This window comes from Dermacentor andersoni, chromosome 7 (assembly GCF_023375885.2).
Source record: "Dermacentor andersoni chromosome 7, qqDerAnde1_hic_scaffold, whole genome shotgun sequence".
NCBI lineage: Eukaryota > Metazoa > Arthropoda > Arachnida > Ixodida > Ixodidae > Dermacentor > Dermacentor andersoni.
Window position 1 is genome coordinate 64,812,228 of NC_092820.1, and position 18,249 is coordinate 64,830,476.

The 18,249-nt window shown below is 46.8% G+C and overlaps 1 long non-coding RNA gene across 7 annotated transcripts in view; it reads left to right on the forward strand.

The window, feature by feature from the left end:
* Nucleotides 1-18,249, forward strand: part of LOC126534380 (uncharacterized) — a 60,309-nt gene that overhangs the window by 34,591 nt on the left and 7,469 nt on the right. For all 7 annotated transcript variants that reach the window (XR_011895684.1, XR_011895678.1, XR_011895680.1 and 4 more), the window contains 2 exons: nt 13,961-14,034; nt 17,440-17,517. This is a non-coding gene — a long non-coding RNA (uncharacterized lncRNA). The remainder of the gene's footprint in view (nt 1-13,960; nt 14,035-17,439; nt 17,518-18,249) is intronic.

Consider the following 18,249-nt stretch of genomic DNA (forward strand, 5'->3'; position numbering starts at 1 on the left):
TACATAATTCGCGTCGCGCGCACATGCGATCAGATTACACAAGGTTCGGTCACAGACAGCGGATGGAAGCGTCGATAACATTCCAGAAACTTCGGATACATGCAGGCGCGTCCCGCGCTGTTCGATAAGATTTGTTAGGCGGCGAAACGTGGTCGCCCGATAAATATAAGTACACGTGTCAATATAGAGCATTTGAAAAGAAAACTCTGTTTCCCAACAGGCCCTGAGATTTCTTGGGGACAAAGTTATCATGCACCATTTCATTTATTGGTTTCCCGCACATCAGGGTCAGATAGAGAGTGCTGGTCCCAACCTCAACAAGTCGACTCACGGGGCTGGGCGTGAACTTGCGCACATCGCTTTCCCAGTGAACAGGAACACGCCCTCCGGAGAACTCTCCAGAGAACAGGAACACGCTCTCTACCTACAACGAGATTACTAAACACTACTATCTCAGCCGCAGAACCTACTTCGTTCCGCACCCGCGGCTCCGTAGAGCTCAAGCATTAGCGCTCCGCCTACTACAAATGGATCTGTATCCCAATCCGTAGCTCTAACAAAATCTATCCGGATACTTACAACGATGGTACTTGCCTCAATTGTGGAGAAATAGCTATGATTGAACACATGCTCTGGCGGTATGTCCGGTCACGCTCTATCATTGATAACAGCTCGACCAGATGGGAGGCGGTTCTCCGCAGCCGTTTTCTGGCTGACCAACTCCGGGTTGTCCAACAGGCCTACGATGCGGCCGAGGGGCTTGGCCTTCCGGTTCCTTCGTGGGAGTGGCCCGCTTCGTGATGACTCAAGGTCTGCAGGACTTCAATAATGTTTTACATACCATACCATACCTATCGCTACTTATATTTATGATTGCTACTATACATAGTGAGTACTGATGAGGCATATAAAGTGATTAAAGGGATTAAATATTTTAAGGTTTAATACGATAACTTTGTTTACCCTGAAGACTAATGAATGGGGATTTAGCGTAGAAGGGAATCACTAATCAGGTAATCTAATCATTATTAACAATGCATAATCATTAGGAATACAATAAGTTATTCAGTTTGTTAAATTATATAAATTAATTTGGGCGAAATTATCAGGTAATATGTTGATTGATTGAAATGGATTGATTAAGGCACATCAGGAGTTTTAAGGGTAATTAACAGTACTTAGGTCTAATTAGGAATATTTATGACTGCGTAGCTTCAGTTCAAGCAAGAATAATAAGGGTAACAAAATTTAAATATAAAGGCATTAGTTTACACTCATTTATATAATACATGGTTGCAGTAATTCATAAGCGAGAAGAATAATTCCTACTAAACAGGTTCATGAATCGGAGTATTTATTTATTTATTTTTATTTGAGAATACTGCAGGCCAACAGTTATGGCCCATGCAGGAGGGGCTATACAAGGCTTGTAAATACACTGTGACATAAAAAAAGAAAAAGAAAGAGAAAGAACGCCAGTCTGACAGATTGCCGCTATTAGACAAGCAGAAAAATATGTATACACATGTACATATTCATACATATATACACGCATACGCACATATACAGCACTCATTCACTCAAACAAATGCTCTTCTAGAGCTTTAACAAAATTAGGGGACTGGAAGATGGCCCCTGGAAGACAGTTCCAGTCGGAAACGGTCCTCGGGAAAAAACTGTGTTTGAATGTTTCAGTTCTTGCAAAAATTGGTTCCAGTACATGACTTCCTGTGTGGTGTGTTCGTCTAGACGATAACTGTTTAAGTTCTGTGGGATGCGAAATGTTTAGTTTATGTGCTAAAAGGTTATGCAGGAACAACAAACGGGACATTTTCCTACGTACTTGAAGTAGATGGATGTTATTTCTTTTCATTAGTGTCGTAGGTGAATCAAGCCTTCTGTATTTGTTATAAATAAACCTAATCGCTTTCTTTTGCACCATCTCAAGCTGGTAAATGTCCTTCTTTATGATTGGGCCCCATAAGACCGACGCGTACTCTAATTTTGATCTGATGAATGTTATGTATGCAAGACGTTTAAGCTTACTTGGAGCGCCTCTAAGCTTCCGCCTCAGAAAGCACAGCTTGGAAAATGATGAGGAACAAATGTCTGCAATATGCGCAGACCAGGTTAAATCGTTTGTTATTGTAACCCCTAAGTATTTATGATGTGTGACCTCCATAATAGAATGATTTAGAAGGCTGTAAGAGAAAGGAGAAACCTGTTTTTTGCGCGAAATTCGCAAGAAGACAGTTTTATCTAGGTTAAGTTGCATATTCCATTTAAGGCACCATTGATGAACAGCTAATAGTGAGTTTGTAAGAGGTAATGATCATTACGCTCGTTTATGCTCTTGAAGAGAATGCAGTCATCTGCAAAAAGCTTGACAGAGACATTTTCGGAAATAGCAGCCGGCAAATCATTAATATAAATTAAGAAGAGCAGCGGGCCTAAAACGCTTCCTTGGGGTACACCTGACGTAACTGGAAGCACTTCAGATTTACAACCATTAACCTCTACGTACTGTGTCCTGTGTTTTAAATAAGCATTAATCCAATTAACAAGGTAAGTAGGGACGCCAATACTTCCCAGTTTATAAATAACTTTACTGTGGGGAACTGTGTCAAATGCCTTGCGGAAATCTAAAATAAGTACATCAATCTGCCCTGATTTATCAAGCACAACAGAAAAATCATGAATTGTTGTAACTAACTGTGTCACAGTGGACATTTCTTTCCGAAAGCCATGTTGTGCAGGTGATAAAATGTTATTTTCAGCAAGATAGGAGTTAAGATAACCCGATACTATGTGTTAAAGCAGCTTGCAACAAGAGGAAGTGATTGAGATTGGTCGATAATTAGAAATGGTTAGCTTGTCCCCTTTCTTTAGAAGTGGCACAACGCGGGCCATCCTCCAGTCCTCCGGCACATCTCCCGAAAGTAACGAGACTTGAAAGATCCTCGTTAAGAAAACAGATACCTGTGCTGCAAAACGCTTCAGAAAGGCATTTGGATTCCCATCGGGACCTGCGGATTTTTTATCTGCGAGTTTACGCAGCATAGACGCGGGCCATCCTCCAGTCCTCCGGCACATCTCCCGAAAGTAACGAGACTTGAAAGATCCTCGTTAAGAAAACAGATACCTGCGCTGCAAAACGCTGCAGAAAGGCATTTGGAAGCCCATCCGGACCCGCGTATTTTTTATCTGCGAGTTTACGCAGCATAGACACAACACCGTTCACAGAGATAGTTGGTACGTCACCAGGATCTTCAACTAGAATTTGAGCTGTGGTTGCCCGTTCCATAAGGAACACGCTTTGAAAATACGAGTTAAAACCTTGCGCTATGATCGTGGAGTCGGTTACAACGCTGTTATTAATTCGAATTTTGGTCAAGTGGTCAGTCCTGCGACCTAGAAAATTCCAAAATTTTTGGGGATCACTTCTGAGAAATTCGGGGAGCGTCGTGTCAAAATAACGGGACTTTGGTAGTTTTAACTTATAGGCAAGTTCCTCTTTTAGAACCTGGAACTGTTGCGGACAAGGTATTTTTTTCTTCCTACAGCGCCTTACTTTACGTTTCATTTGAATAATTTCACGACTTATCCAAGGATTGCGGCGATTAATACAAACCTTTCTAAGGGGAACAAAATGTTCAATAGTATACTCTACTGTATTCTTAAAGTGCTGCCATAAACTATGAAGGTCATTGCTTCAAGGGTTATCTAACTGTGATTGTAAAGAGTCGATGATTGCGTTATTGTCAGCGCGTGCGTAGTCCTTGATCATTTTAACCGGTCGCATCGCGGCAACAACTGACGAAACACAACAGAAGAACAACAGACGATGGTCCGAGATTCCAGTTTCAACACTATCACTAAAACTATTTATTTGGTATTATTCTTGGTCACAAAAACACCTTGCGTCATCCATGACAATGTGTGCCGCTGGGTTGATAGGATCTCGATCGTCTGAGGTGGGTCTTCACCGCAAGGCTCAGGAAATGATGAGGAAGCCGGGCATCGTGATGGTGAAAAAAGTGAGATAAGAGTGTATTCATTACCGTTTTACATAGATGTGGTTTTCATGTGAGTCTCGAGCGGTTCTCTTTACCACGGGGCCAAGACGGCCCTAAATAAGCCCTGGTGGTCCTTTGGTTGTCGACGTCTTCTTGGGGAGCCTGTGGAAGTAGGTACTGCCATCAACCCTGCAATTCGGGTTTCCTTTCCTTCGACCATCCCTTTGTGTCAGCTTGGGGAATAAAAGGGTTGACGCCGTTTCAGAGAAGAGAGCAGTTATGTTGACGTGAGGGCGCCCGTTCGGATGCCTCTTACACCCGACAGATGGATTATACCAGTCTGCCTAATATTGAGGAAGGACTCACCCACTAACAGATGATAAGCAAGCGCAGCATGTAGGGTACTACCAATGATATGCGACACTTGGCCTTCTTTGTCAGGTTCAAATACAATAAAGCCATTTTGTTTATGCCTGATTGTTTCGTAAATGAGGTGAAGTGCTCTGGCGTATCTGCGGCACGCAAGAATCCGCACGTAATAGATCCTTACAAAATGGTTGCAGAAGCTTGGGATGTGCGTGCCACATATATCACAGGAAATCTTGTGTATGTGTTAGGAAATATTGAAGCTGCGCGAGAAAATGACCGTTCGCATATCCAGTGAAAAAGTTGTCAATTTTTCTTTCAAGAGGATGCCAGCGGAAGTTTATTATTTCTTTCTTCTAAAGGAACCATACACTCAGTATCTCGTGATATACGACCACCGACGTATGCTGCATGCATTTAAAATGCATGATTCACCAAAGCGCTGTGCATTTGCCAATGTGACGGCGAAGTTCTTTTGCCCATAACTTTAATTCGTTTCTGCCGGCTATCCTTTTGATTTTTTGAGTGCAGATGATCCCAAAAATGTCACCTGTTATTCAGGCGGGAGCATTGCCATTTTCAAATTTTTAGGCACCTATTTGACAATTTAGTGCTGATTCCAGGCATACGCCACAGTCCATATTAGTTTAGATTCCTAAGCCAAACTGGGGTCAGCTTTCCTGCTTCGCGCATTCATTCCTCCAACAGATGATGTCTTATTGTTTTATGTGGACCTGTAATGGTGTGCATTGCGAAGTGCCCGACTATATTTAGTGGTGACTTCGCCGTTTTTGTGTGTGTGTGTGTTCTGCAGCCGATTATTTACTGCGATAGAAATTATATGGACACTCAAGACGGATTTCTGCCGTCACCATCGCCGTCAGGTTCCGTATGCGTGAAAGCGTGTGAGGGTGAGCCGGCAAACGCGGTTCAATATGGCGTGCGCGAGCAAGGAACGCGTCCCGGATGCATGCACTCTCCTATGGCGCGCGAGGCAGGGGGGTGAGGCGAGGGAGGAGGGGGCGTTCTTCTCCGCTGGCTGCTACGGTGCCTCGATGGCCTCCTTGCCCGCCGCTCCGTGCAGAGGGGACACAACCGTGGCTCACGCAACGGGGAGAGAGAAGAGAGAGAGAGAAACAACTTTATTTGCCCTTGTAGGGTAGGAAGTTAGGGCAGGTAGGCCTAGTGTAGCTCCCAGGTGGGGTGACTTCTTGGGCCCACGAGACGAGTGCGAGTTGCGTTTTCTTGTCTGCTCTTGTCAGCAGCTAATTCCAACCCTCCTCGGAGGAAGCTGGCAGTAATGATTGTGGGGGAGGGTTACCCTCGAATCCCCAGAGAATGTGGGCCCGAGTGGTGAACACTCCATGGTCGCACTTAGTACAGGTGGGGTCGTAATCCCCTCCAGTGATTAAATAAAGTCTCGAATGACTGAGAATGGAATCGGTCTGTAGTCTGCCAAGCGTGGTGGCTTGCGCTCGGTGGTGGTTGGGGTGGGGAGGCGGGTAGTACACGCGTCTCGTCTCCTTGAAGAAGTTGGTAATGTCAGCATAGGATTTGGAGGCCTCTACGAGCGCATCCGGGTTCGAGCGGCCGGCCTCCCGGTTAGTTAGGCCTCGGACTAAAAGATTGACCCCTTCGTTCCCAGGGTTCCCCGCGTGAGCAGGAACCAACACCAAGCTTACAGTTCTGTTCCGCGGAGGATGTGTGCGGCAGGAAGACAGAGTGAGTTTTTTGATAAATTTTGGATGGCTTGCTTAGAGTCACTGAGAACCGTGCGTGTGCGGGCATCCGCGATGGCTAGCGCGATTGCGACCTCTTCAGCAGCGGTGGAGGAGTGTGTGCGCACTCTAGCGGTACTGATGAGAGTGGTAGCTGGCGTCGCTACGCAGGCTACGTATGTCTTAGAGTAGCCTTTCGCCGCGTCCACCTACATGGTATGTTCGTCCCTGGAGTAGGTGACGTCTAAGGCTTGTGCCTTTAGTTGGCGGCGCCTATCGTGGCGGCCGGGTAGCATATTTTTGGCCGTGAGTTTGATTACCAGCCGACTGCAGACTCCAATCAGGAGGGGAGCAGTGGGGTGGATGTCACATTTAGGGTTGATGTCAAGACGATTAAGAATGTAACGAACGTGTTCCGTGCGAGAAAGACGGTGTAACTGTGCAGTCTTGTGCGCCTCTATTAGCTCTATGAGGTGTTGTATACTCCAAGCTGGAGGAGACGCTGTGTGCTGGCGGACTGGGGCAGTCCCATTGCCGCCTTGTACGCCGAGCGGCTGATGCTATTTGCCGCCTCTTCGTCTTTACGATGGAGGTGGTAATAAGAGTATGTGTAGACAATCCTACTAATGAGGTAGGCTTGTGTGAGGCGGCAGAAGTCGGTCTCGCTCATTCCCCTGCGGCGAGTGGCAATGCAGCGGATTAGGCCATTGATTTGGTGGGCTGTGGTTCGGAGGCGTTGGATGCTTCCGAGTTCTGCGTGTTGTTCTGTACCAGCATGCCTAACACGCGGATAGTCTTTACAGGAGGTATGGGGCTGGTGGCAACGTGGAACGTGATCGGCTGTAAGGGTCGGGGACGGGTCGGCGGACACGTCTGTCTCGTATAACTAGCAGTTCACACTTGGTGGACAAACAAACGAGACCGTTTGCCTGCACGTAAGTGTGGACGGTGTCGATTGCCTGTAGAAGTGAATCTTGTATCTCCCCGTCCGAGCCAGAGTTTGTCCAGAGGGTGATATCATCGGCGTATATTGAGGGCTTAATGTGGGGTATGGTGTCGAGAAGTGTCGGAAGGCCTCGCATAGTAATGTTGAATAGCAACGGGAACAAAACAGCTCCCTGTGGTGCTCCCCGGGTGCCCATGGTGACTTTGTCACAGCAGAGGACTCCAATGTGGAGTTCGGCAGTGCGGTTGTGAAGAAAGTTGGCAATATAGTTGTACGTGCGAGTGCCTACATTCATCTGCGAGAGGTTGGTCAGTAAAGAAGCGTGCGACACGTTGTCGAACGCTTTACTGGCTTCGAGGCCGAGAATGGTGCATGTCGCCCGGATGGGACCCGGTTCGAGTATGTCGTGTTGTATCTGCCACATGATAACTGGGTAGAGAGTCCAGCGCGGAACCCAAACATGGTGGGGGGAGGAGATCCTCCTTATCTGCGTGAGTGTGGAGTCTGTTCAGAACTACGTGCTCCATAACCTTCCCCAGGCAAAACTTGAGCGAGATAGGGCGTAGGTTTCCCAGATCGAGTTGTTTGCCTGGTTTGGGTATGAAGATTACCTTGGCATGCTTCCAGGCGACTGGAAGGCGACCTTCATGCCAGTGGTGGTTGAAAAGGTCCGCAAGTGCTGCGACCGACTGGTCGTCGAGATTGCGGAGTATTTTGTTGGTAATACGGTCATCGCCGGCGGCTGCAGTAGTCTTGACGCGGTTGAGAGCGGCGTGGACTTCCGACGCCATGGTGTCTCTGTCCATGTCTGGGTTCTGTGAGCCTTTCTAATTTAAGGGGGTGGGAATGTCGGTGTTGGTGTTGATGTGTTTGTCCCTTGAGGTAACAAGGAGTTCCTGGTTCATGCCTGGAATCGCGTGTATGACGCGGTTGAGATTCTTGTGTGATGCAGACTTGGTGTGGGTCGGATCAAGCAAGTGCTTGAGCAGAAACCATGTGTTCTTGCATCCCAACTGCCCGTCGAGTCGGTCGCAAGTCTGATGCCATTGTTCCTGACTAAGTTTGGTAGAGTATTCTTCGATCTCTCGCTCGAGGCCTGCGATGGGAAGCTTGAGAGGGCGGTTGTGTTTGCGTCGGAGCCAGCGAGCGTGGAGGCGGCGCTGGGCCTCCCACATATGCATGAGTTTAGCATCTCGGGTGGGACCACCTGGGTAACTCTGGAGGTGGCGTTGGTTGCGTCGTGGAGCAGAGTATCTGTCCATGTGTCGAGGTCGTCTATGGGGCTTTCCAGACGCTGAGCTCGTACGTACCGGAAAGCGTCCCAGTTGGTGTGTTTGAATGTGCGGCGGGGGCGCTTGCTGTGTGTGGCTGTAAAGGTAGCGCTGAGCACATAGTGCTTGCTACCTATGTTCATACCGAGATTTTCCCAGCGCGCATCTGGGATGGTTCGGGCGAAAGTGAGGTCGGGGCAGCTCTCTTTCGTGATGCTGTTACCGGAACGGCTGGGCCGTTCGGGGTCGAGGAGGAGCGTCAGAGCCAGTGTATGAGCAGTGTCCCCAACCTTGGCTCCTTTACGACCGCAGGCTTTGCTGGGGTAGCCCCAATAGGCGTGTGAAGCTACCCCAGCAAAGCCTGCGGTCGTAAGGGAGCCACGTCTGCAACTCCGCTTACCACCAGGGTTACCACGAGCGGAAGCAACACTTCTGTGCCGCCTGTGGCTCGGCGTGGCATTGAGGAACGCCTATTCATTCCGCATTGCAATGGCCGGCAGCCCTACTTGTGACACCTGCGGCTGCGAGGAGACGATTGAGCACCTCCTTTGTGACTGTCCCCGCTACAAAGTGCCAAGTGCTCGTGACCGCGCTCGAAAAACGGGACAATCGCCCCTTTAAGAGGAAAAAGCTCTAAGACACTGGCCCAGACAGGCTTCGGCATTCAAGGCCTTAAGGGCTTCACTGAAGTTTTTAAGGACATGCGAATAGTGCGCCCGCCTTTGAGTGTTCTAGCGCGTAGTATCGCGTTACTGTGTGAATTTTCTGGTTTCCATTTCCCCCTCTTCTTCTTTCTCCTTTTATTCCCTTCACCGCTTTCCCCAGCACAGGGTAGCCAGCCGGTTCTTACACTGGCTAACCTCCCTGTCTTACCTTCGCTTTGTCTCCTCCTCCTCCCACTCGGCGTGTGGTGCGTTAAAGTCACCCACTATAAGTAGCATCTCAGTTCCGCGCGGTCGCACACGCCTTGCGGAGGAGAGTGGCTACATTAGTGCTCTTGTCACTTGGGTGGCTGTACACATTTAGGATGTTGAGTGGGGATTCGGTTCGGCTGTTTTAGGGACATGCACAAACGTGTGTGGGACTTCGGAGTAGTCAAGATCGAATTCATTGGCGGTGAGGTTGCGGTGTACAAGGATGGCGATGCTCGGGCGGAGATCCGGCGCCACCGGTTGATTGTAAGCAGTATAGCGGGCGAGTTTAGTGTCGGTGTATGTTTCCTGGAGCGCTATAATGTGGGGTGTAAATGGCTGGGACTGCAGGATATACTCCAAGGGTCTCCGCTTTGCCTTGAAGCCCCTGCAGTTCTACTCCCATACTGGGATGGGCGCGCTAGCCATCGCGTTTCCTGTAGGGTTCGGGACGCTGCGGAAACACTACGTCGGTTTTCATAATACCGCCAGCAGACGCGCGCACAGCTGCACTCTCGGTAGAGGGATGAATTTTAGCATTTGCCTGTGCTAACTGTAGCTGTAGTTGTTTAACTATGTCTGCCAGTTCCCTCACCTGGTGGTTGCCCAGTTGGCTTGTGGCTGGTTGAGGGGTCTTCTACGCGACCTGTTTGGTGGACTTGGTATCCGGCCCGTCCTGGGAGGTTGCCCGGGAGTCCCGAGAGCGCGATGAGGAGCGGCTAGGGCTGTTGTGACTAAAGCTCCTGCTTCGCAGTAGTGGGAAAGCGTCATCTCCTGAGGGTCTTTGTCGGCGGCCGCGGCTCCGTAAGCGAGACTGATGGCCACGTGATAAGGTGCTGCGGTCAATTTCAGTGCCCGTGGAGGATTTGGAAGACTTAGGTCGGTTGGTAGGCACGAAACTGTATTTACAGCTTCTACTGCCAGTGGGATACTGCCTTTACATACGATGCACGTGGCTTGACTAGTGGGTGATTGGGTGACTGGTTGAGGTTCGCGGGCCACGCCGCAGCAGCAGCAAGTGGGTTGGCACCGTTGTGGGCACACATCTTTTCTGTAACCTAGCTTGCGACAGTTGAAACAAGCGACCGGGCGCCCCTTGTAAGAGAAGACTTCGGAAGTGAAGCTCAAATAACGCGTGTATCGGGCAGCTTGGTGTTGGCGAACGTGACGACAAAGTGTCGTGTCTGGCGCATACTCCGCGCAGCAACGATATGGATGCTGGGATTGCGAGCCGGAAGCTCGGCGAAGATTTCGGCGCCGCTTTCATAGCTGTAAAACTGGTACAGAATCCCCCGCATGGAGTTCTCTGGGGTTGGGCGTAGGCGGCGACCGGGACTTCTGTGGTGCCGATGGTGATGGAGCGGACATTGGCGTAAGACATTGCACGACCACTGTAAGGCGTCCTCACTGTCACTGTGTTGTTAATAGCGTGGATTCTAACCTGGTTGGCTTTAACTGTCAGGCGTCGGTCGACGTTGGCGGCTGCGTAAATAGCAACAACCAATCGGGCGGGGCTGACGGTGTGGAGGTTGAGTGCGCCCTGCGGGCGAAGGACTATCTTGAGGTCATCCAAGGGCACGGGGGAAGTGGGCGCTTCCTGGTGGGTGGTGGAGGGCGGCCGCGTTGCCGTGTATTCGGGGCAGACAGCGTCGTGGCCAGCGTCTAGGCTCCGGCAGGTTGTTGTCCAGGCGGAGATGAGCGTCGGTAGCGGCGTTGCATCTCGAACGCCGTCCATGTGCCGTTGGATAAATCCTTCGCGGTGATATCGGTGCCTTCTACAGTGCAAGGCATCTTCGATGCGGCATTGGGCACGGCAGGGTGCGGCGTCACCACCGCAGCTGCGCACGAACGCGTCGAGGTCGTGGCAGCTCTTAGGCTTAGTTGCCGCAGCAGGTTTGGCCGAAAGAAAAAGGTCGAAAAAACATGATAACTTCCTTGCCTTGCTATGGAAAGCGTAACAACGGGTCCGAAGCGGTAGTAGCAAGTCCACGGCAAGAAAAGTGAAAGTACGTGGCCGGTAAGAAGAGACATTGCCCGAAAATCACGGAGCGCATATGAAGTGCGTCCGTTCACTCCGAGCGCTGCAGCGCCACCTCGCTTACGCAATGGCGTTGGCCACACGAATCGCGCACGCCGTAGTAGACGCCTTTGGCAGACGCTGTAGGGACGCGTTGCCGGCGCTCGTATGTCTTGAAAGCGGTCTTCGATGTGGCTAAATTGCGCGCCCGCGCAGGCTTCATCTTCAAAGCGATCTGCGATGTTTGCAGAGTGCGCGTAGTGCCGGTAGCTTCGTATGCGCTGTGCTTTCTACGTTTCCTACGCGTTGAAGCGACAGATGCTCGGACGTCAATTGGCTCCCGGCTGGTGCCGCGATTCATAACTCCAGCGTTTTCACGGATAGTTTCCGTTGTCATCAAGCGATCTGTTCATGTTTACCTGTGCGCGTGACACCGTGCTGGTTAATTCAGTTAAAACACGCTGGCGGGCTATCTGGTTTGAATACATAATAGAATGTGTAAGCGCGACTGAACCAGGACATAACAAAAAGCAGACACACAAAGACAGCGCTATCTCGATGTGTCTGTTTCTTTCTACGTCCTCGTTGAGTCACGCTTACGCATTCTATAATTGTTAATTTATTTAGTAAGCGAATGTTTACAAGTTTATACGGCCGCTAAAACTACTATTCTTACTTCGTACAGCTATCTACTAATTTGTATTCGCAATCAGTGCTTCATGTTTCAGGCGGAATTGCGAATTTTAAAGACAACTATGCATATGGTGGACGAACTTCGAAAATTTGAATGCGACTCGTATCACTCTTGCGTTTTCTTGACATTCGATACGAGTGTTTATTATTCATAGTTTTCGAATGTTCTTTTTGGTTTAAATAAAAGGCATAAGAACACTCAGTGCAGCCTAAAGGAAGAAAGAAAGATGCAGGTTTGATTGTTCGAAACGATGGTCCTGCAGAGGAGCCGCTTTCGTGCGAAGGGACTAAACGAACGCACGGAGAGCTCAACAACTTTGCCATTCATGCAGGAAAACCTTGTCGTTAGGCTGCGTATGAATAGGTGTTCTTGATTTAGGTAAAGAAAAATAACCATGTTTAAATATAGCACGCCAGCGCTTCTCACAGACCTCACTTTTTTAGACTTGCTGAAGAAACAGCTTCTTCTGCCATTGATTTTTTTAAAAAACAAAGTGCAAGTTTCTGCTGATGTTTTTTTAAGGATAGCGCATTTGCCAAAGCGTATATTTTACCCTAACTGTTTTGTTCACAGGAACAGAATTCTACTGAAGCTCCTAGTTGATGTCAGTCTTGAAATACTGATAATATGGCTATCCACCAGGATGATGCATCTTCGTTGTGAAGCGGTGAAGACGTATTGTACTCAAGCAACTTGATAAAGCATTGTACAATTTCTCATTGGAAACATGCTCGAAAGGGATCGATCTGTCCACTGTTAAATTACACCATCTCTGTGACCTCTGCACTTTTGGTTGGACTATGTCCTCGTCATCCAGTTGACTACTGCATTGTTTTGTGATTTAACAGTTGACTACTACAGTGTCGCCATGTTCAGCGCCGCTTTAATGAAACCATCTCCGAGATTCACCATATTAACTATTGCAATATCTATGGGACAGGTTACTTTTGGTAGCATCATATCCGGGATCGGCCTAGCTTTACTTACACCCATTACACCACAACTCAAGTTTAGAATCGGTGGTGTCCAAATAAACGCTCCAGTTATTGCTTGGTTGAGGCAATTGAAACAGCTCTCATAGACCAAGCTTTTGCTGACTGCGTGCTACGGAAGCTATTTGTAATGAGGAGACATCTCTTAGAGGTCATGTTTTAAACATAACATATAGTAGCGTCTTCTTTATTGCCCCAGATTGCGGTTACATCGTCTCCGAAACGACCCTAGTTTTCGTAACGCCATCTCCCGGATCGGCTCAATTGGTTGTTCTGCAGTCTTTGCAAGCAGCCGACTTAACTGGGCAATAAACAAGCCGACCGATGCACAAAATGCGGGCACAGGCATCGAAAGCTTAGCGTTAGCGTGACTGCACTTATGCGTAATTTGAAAAGTTGAGATGCGTGAAAACAATATTTTCAGGCCACGTATACGACTAAATCAGGAGCTTACTTTATGAGAATCTGCCCATAATTAATGCTTACTCTGCACTTAGCAGGCATTTTGAAAACGCGAATAGATGTTCAAGTAATTGGCTACTGGTTTGAACACACATCTGTACGAACACTGTTTGTTTCACAGAAATACGGCAAACAGCTAAAAATATTAGTTAATAAAATGTAATTTTATTGGAACCAATATTTATGATATTTGTGTTGCGTAACAGCATTACTTTATTAGAATGGGTCGCATCTTAGCATTCGTGATTGTGAACGGTGAGATGACACCATCTGAACCCCACTAGTTTATGATAGACTGCGCTTATGTATTATTTTCGTCATAAAGGGCTCTCGATGGTAATGATTCACTACCTAAATAACGACTGCTTTTCTCCTAATCAGACAAGTTCATAAATATTCTCGGAACTACAGTGCACATAACTAATTTAAGTACGAAAACAGATGAACATATAGTACAGGCCTATACTAGAATAAAAAGAAAAACGTGGCTGACTGGAATATATTTGAAAATTTGATGTTAAAATAAATGTCCTACATTTGCGCTTGCATAACATTTCTTTCTTCCAGGAAAAGTGAGCGAAATTACGCCAGATTAATTTCTTCAAAGCGTGAGCCTGTTATGCGGGTGAGCCGAGACCTCGGTAAGTTGAATATGTCTACCGCAGTAAATGTCGAAGGAAACATCTTTTGAAGGTCTGAATAACAACTGACTATTAGAACTCTAAGAAATCATATATGTATCCTATTCCATCGTGGGCTGTTACATTTTACTCACCGTTTTTGAGATGCTGTTCTGTTACGGGGGAGTCCTGGATCGGCCTTAGACTTCTCAAATGTCTACTGACTGATTACGCAGTGTTGGATTACAATGAAATGTAGTTTAGTTTATTACTCATGATGGAAATATATTTCTACATGGACCTGTAGATGCAAGTTAAGCAGCATTTCTCAGTCTCCCCAATGCGTGTGTGATGCCTTACTGAGTGCGTTTTTCCAAGCTGACTTCATGTCCTTGAGTACAAATGTTTGGTTATTATGGAAAATGCCGCTTATACATAGGCCATTTGGATGCCAGTGATGTCACCCATCTGCAGACTAGATACACGTGTTCTAAAAGGTGACATTTTACGACTGAGTGCTCAAGGCAACAGAGCATGTAGAAATCATGTGGAAATAACTGGTAAATAAACCCAGGGTTTGTTCACCAGTTGCCTTCGACCCCGACCCCTCCCTCCCTCCCCTAAAAGAAATCACGTACTCGTGGCGCCTGTGGCAGAAAGGATGTTACACATCTGCCGCCAAGTTTTGTGAGTGGTGGCACTGACTATCACTCCCAAGGTTAGTTCAAGTATGAACACATAAATACCGCAGAAGTGGATGGGCAAACGGCGCCGCGGTAGCTAAATAGGCACATCATCGCACGCGTGATGCGAAGAGGTGGGATCGTTCCCCACCTACACCAGGTTGTATTTTCATCGACATTGAATTCTATTATCTTTAATTTCTTTATTTCGATTAGTCAATACAAGTAATTTCCCCCGTGTTGTCCTTGGTGACTTTGTTTGTTGGCTTTTTTATGTTATGCAAATCAAGTAACATAAAGAAGACTTCGCTACGAGAAAGTTGTGCAACACAAGAAGACACAAGAGTATTGTGTCTGCAGAACGATCAAACGTGTGAGGTCTGATTGCGGTATAGAAAATTGCTTAAATGATGCTAGTTTATCGCGCAACTGACTCCCTTAGCAATACGGCATCTTACCTGACCTCTATCAGACTGTTTTGTGCTATAGGCACTAAGTGTAGCGTAAATTGAAACTATCCAGAGGAACACTGTGGTTTTATAGGGCTCATCGACAGGCCACGTGCGAACTTTGGTTTACACATGAAATTGTAGTTCACCGTTATTGGAGCATCCTGCCACAAAAAGAAATGATTATTTTAGTGCATTATAAAAGGAGAACTCGAACTGTCAGGTTGACTTGCCGACATGAGGTGAGCTTTCCTGTCAACGTAGACATTGTCTTATGCCCAAACTTGCATCCGCAGGTGACTTTCTTTCCCTTCTTTCTCTCTTCTCCCGTACTAGGGCCGAGGGAGTGTGTCAGTCCTTTTTTTTGTCCCGAGCCAAGCCAAGTTCATTTCCTTACATTCCTTATTCTGCTGTGTGGTCCACTCCAAATGACCATAGTGCGGTTTCTGCATTAGACGGTTTACCGAGGTTGCGTGACATAACAAGGGACGTTGCGAGCAGTGCGTTATACGTAGAAGCATTTGCGCCTGTGACCTTTGATATCAGCCAGGAAGCGGGGCTCCCTCGAAATAAAGTGTTAAGGGACTCCTGTTTTAAGTACCACCAGTTGTCGTGCCGTGCCGTACAGCCGCTTGATACTTGGCAGGTACGACTGCCACGGCGTGATTTGAAGGCTGTTTAAAAACTGTACGGCACAAAGAAAGTGTACGGAGTACATATATGCATGTATGTACGTATATATATATATATATATATATATATATATATATATATATATATATATATATATATATATATATATATATATATATATATATATATATATATATATATATATATAATCGTGTGATATTAGTTAACCATTAATACCCGCAGGTAATGAAACGAAAGACAGCATAACCTTAGTAACTGGTCATGTATTAAAGCTAACGGGTAATCAGAAGTCAATCTGACACGGGTGTATCGTTTTAGATGGCTTTACGCGCAAAAACCCTGATTTGATTATGAGACGCGCCGTAGTTTGGTATTTCGCCCCGATGGAAATTAAGCCGCGGCGGCCATGATTTGATCCCGCGACCTTGTGCTTAGTAGCGCAAAACCATAGCCGCTAAGCAACCGCGGCGGGTCAATGCTACAGGTGGCTGCGAAACCGAACCAAACCATATGACACCATGACAAATTCAAACCATAAAATGCATGAGCTTAAAATAGTTTCATTTTAATTGACATATATAAATCTTAAAGAAAATTTATATAAAGATAACTGAAATGCAGCGTGTCACAGGTGGGAACCGAATCCGTATCTTCGCAGTGAGGTGGTAGCACTATTCGACGTGTAGAAGTGGCGACGGAGACATTACTTGCACGACAAATCAAGCACAATATCCAGGCATAGCGATAACCAGGTTTTCTATTTGTGCCTGTAATTATTTGCTTCAGCACACTAGTTGATATTGGGAGATTGCCAGGAAACTACACACAGTCGATACCATTATCAAAGATGGCCATAGATTATAAAGGCCAAGTGCTGTCGCCATCATCCATATTTGGCTACTCATCTCGGCTGCACCGTCCACTTGTGACGTCGCGCAATGAAGCAGCCATCGCCTTCTGCAAATATTCTAACATGACTTGTCTACTGTGATCAAGAAGCAATCACTCCTATCGCATTGTATAGCATTTACCCGAGTCCGTCTAGGGATCCTCATAATAAAGTGTATTGTTCACCGCGAGCTTGCGAACATGGAAGTTGAATAATGTTTGCTACTTTGCAAGTCCCCCGCGAAATGTCTGGCGTCCAGAATGTATTGCACAAGACCAGCGGTGTCCGCCGCGTTTGTCGCGACACGACGGACTGCAGACAATGAGCCGAGTTCCTTCCATTGCCGCAGTATTGGCCTGCGTTTCTAGTAACACCAATATCCGAGGGTGCTCGCCAACGCGCAGGGAGCTTTTCAGATACCGCTTTCCAGACAAAAGCTGTCACAACGCCGTTATGTTTCACCTATCCCCGGGGCTTACGCCACACGCGCGTAGTACAGTCACTCGCCGTCACCGCGAGGGAGGTTGTCGCGTCCATCGCCCACAGGTGTAAGGAATTTTATAGTCATTTCTTTTATGAAATGAAATTTTTGTAAACGCAGCTATTTGAATACGTTCTCGATAACGTTGTGACATAAAGAGCAAATGCTTAGTACGGCCATTGCGAATAATATATCAACATAACGCGCTGCTGTGGATGCACATGCAGCATACTACTATGTCAGCCTCCACACTGTTTCATTTTTTTTTAGCACAACGAGGGCTTGACTATACTTTACATTTCTGGACACCAAAGGAGCACTGTGTTGTATTTCTCCTCGTGCTGGCTGGTAAGCTCATTTCCATGTTGATATCCATCTGCCATATCCAAATGTGATATTTGTGATGGCAGCCGACTTTTAAATACCATTATTTTTACCGAGAGCAATACAAGATTTATTGAATTCATTATTTTACTTTTTATTATTATAACACTTATCTTGTCGCATACAATATTTTGCTGCTTGACCTATTTGTCCGATACTGTATATCAGATATCAAAGCAAAACAGTGAATGCGAACAACTGCATCCGAAATATATGACAATGAGAGCTTGATTTGATATTATTTGTTCTAGTTTGCGCCGGCACACATTGGAACATCGCAAGTGGGCAACGCAGTTCTAGTAGATGCCTACAGGTCATATTTCAGTAACGCTTGATGCTTAGTTATTTTATATTTTTATGATTTTTACCGCTCACTTAAAACAAGCTAGAATGTAAACTCGGCGGGAATCATGTAGCTGCCGCTGCGGCTAACACCTTTTCTTCAGTTATATATTGGTCGTACATAATATAGCAGCAATTCTAATCGACACACCACATCAACGTACCTACCTAAACTAGTTTCGAATTCAGCTGACCCTTAGATGGACTATATATGTTCTAGCGGGAGGTTTCAGTTAGTACAGGACTTCCGAGCAAGTTCTTTTGGACACTTCCGCTGTACATTGGAATAAACGGAAAAGAGCGACATTTTGGCATTTATAAGTATTCAACCATCTCTACACAAGCTAAAAGGGT